Here is a 2,220-nt window from a genome sequence, read left to right as displayed (position 1 = left end):
GGGAACAGGCACTGGGATGCCAAGGCAACATCCGTTGCTTGGTAAAAAATAAATAACTCCAAACCCTGCAAAAAATGTGTCCCTTTCCCTTCCAGTCCCCCATCTTTTGTCCTCCCTTCTTCCCAACAGCATTGTCATTCACCTTCTTTCCCTTTCTTTTGCCCCATGCTTCCTCTTTTCTTCCTCTTTCCTCATTCTCTTATTCCTTCAGCCCTTCTTTACCTCGCTAATCGCTCTCTAGTTCCCCATTTCCCCATCTTGTTTACCGCTTTAGGGTGAAAAATGAAGTTGATAATTAATGAATACAGTGATGTGGGGACCTTGGCTGTGAGTAGTTCTGGGGCGTGTTGGGGGCATTTCAGGTAGCTGAATGAGGCCACATGCCCCACTGAGTCTGAACAATGAGTGTTTGAGGTTAACCCGTTGTGGGCCAGGCTGTTGCTTTCTCAGCAGTTTTATACAGTAGTGGTGGTTGTCACTTTGTGAACCAGTTTGCTCTGTTGTCCTCAAAATGTAGAATTAGAATTGTAGATTGTTTCTGTGGAAAAGGGGAGGCCAGTGAGTCATGTTTGAGTGCCTGTTGTGGGTAAAATGGGTGTGAAAAACGTTTATTCAGCTGCCTGTTTAAAAAAACGTATGACATCAAACTAGTTTTGTAATTAGCAATATCAGACCTTCAAGATGTATTGAGTACCTCTCAAGCTCTTCTTTATTTAAGTCCTGCGGGCTGTGATTTACTATTCAGCAATCCGCTCTGCTGTCTGGCGCATAAATCTTCCTGTTTATCCAGGAGCAACCTTAACGTCTCAGTGATAGCCCGAGCATTTTGAAAACCCAACTTTATTGATTCCGACAGCGAGTCAATCAATAAGACATCTGTAGCATTAGAGGGCTATTTTGGTTGTCTAGGCTCCCCCTGCCAAAACAGTCCAAGAGAGTGATCCAACTTCTCTAGGCATGTTCTAATAAAGATGTCTTTCTTTGACCTCCATCTGAAAAATAACGAGCAGACAACGGCGATACGGAGATGGAGATCATCAGTGAGAGTAGGAAGGAGTGATCACAGATTGGCAAAGGGAGTAAATAAGGTATAATGCATCAGTGGTCTTGCCAGTGATCTATGAGAAGGAAAAACGCTTGTTTCCACCACCATCCTCTGTTTAATGGAAAATCAATCAATCAATCAATCAATAAAACTTTATTTCTAAAGCACATGTAAAAACAACCAGGTTGACCAAAGTGCTGTACATAGACATGGAACAATAAAGACAGAATACAACACCAGACAAATACAACATTCTACAATACAACAGTTCTCATGCTGGATTAAAAGCCAGGGAATAAAAATGTGTTTTACGTCTCGATTTAAAGGCTGGGGGCCAGTTTGACATGTAGAGGCAGCTCATTCCAAAGTCTCGGGGCTGCGGCTGAGAAAGCCCGATCCCCTCTACTCTTCAGCCGTGTTTTAGGGGCAACAAGAAGAGACTGGTTTGCAGACCTTAAAGATCTTTAAGGAGCATGTGGCTTCAACAGATCAGTTATGTAGACTGGAGCTAGTCCATGGAGGGCTTTAAAAACAAACAATAAAATCTTAAAATCAATCCTAAAAGTAACTGGGAGCCAGTGAAGAGAGGCAAGGACAGGGGTGATGTGATCTCGCTTACGAGTTCCAGTAAGGAGGCGAGCAGCAGCATTTTGAACCAGCTGTAGTCGAGAGAGGGAGGCCTGGCTAACACCTACATACAGAGCATTACAATAGTCAAGGTGTGTTGAGAAAAGCACTGCTCAGGTACCTTAGACTGCATTAGAGCAAAATATACTTTGCACTTCCATTTCATGAGACAGATGTGTAGGAGTTGGACGAGTAGGTCAAAAGTTGCAGACAAACTCCCGCGAACTGTCTTAATTTTAAGGTTGGGTGATGTTCACCTTTTTTTGGTACGGCACCAATACCTGTAATTTAGTTACAGTACCCAACATTACCTTTTTCTGTACTTTTCCTCTGTAATAAGAACAAATAAATTTCAGTTTTAAAAATAATTCCTAACTTATTTATCTTATTTACTTAGAACATTTTGTTATTTATTTAGAACATATTACACACCACACAAAATAAAACACATCCCTCTCCCCTTCCCAACCCGTCCCTACAAACTATCTAATAATTATTCATTTCTTACACTGCGCTTTTCTCTTTTATTCTTTTATTAGTGTCTTATT

At 41.4% G+C, this 2,220-nt stretch overlaps 1 long non-coding RNA gene across 1 annotated transcript in view; it reads left to right on the top strand.

Moving 5' to 3' along the window:
* Window positions 1-350: 350 nt before the first annotated feature.
* The window catches only part of LOC116690899 (uncharacterized), a 2,107-nt gene continuing 237 nt past the window's right edge, over window positions 351-2,220 (top strand). Inside the window, exons 1-2 of the long non-coding RNA XR_004332385.1 lie at window positions 351-362; window positions 652-655. This is a non-coding gene — a long non-coding RNA (uncharacterized LOC116690899). The remainder of the gene's footprint in view (window positions 363-651; window positions 656-2,220) is intronic.

Source organism: Etheostoma spectabile, chromosome 6 (genome assembly GCF_008692095.1).
Source record: "Etheostoma spectabile isolate EspeVRDwgs_2016 chromosome 6, UIUC_Espe_1.0, whole genome shotgun sequence".
NCBI classification, from domain to species: Eukaryota; Metazoa; Chordata; class Actinopteri; order Perciformes; family Percidae; genus Etheostoma; species Etheostoma spectabile.
This window is presented reverse-complemented; position numbering and strand designations above follow the sequence as displayed.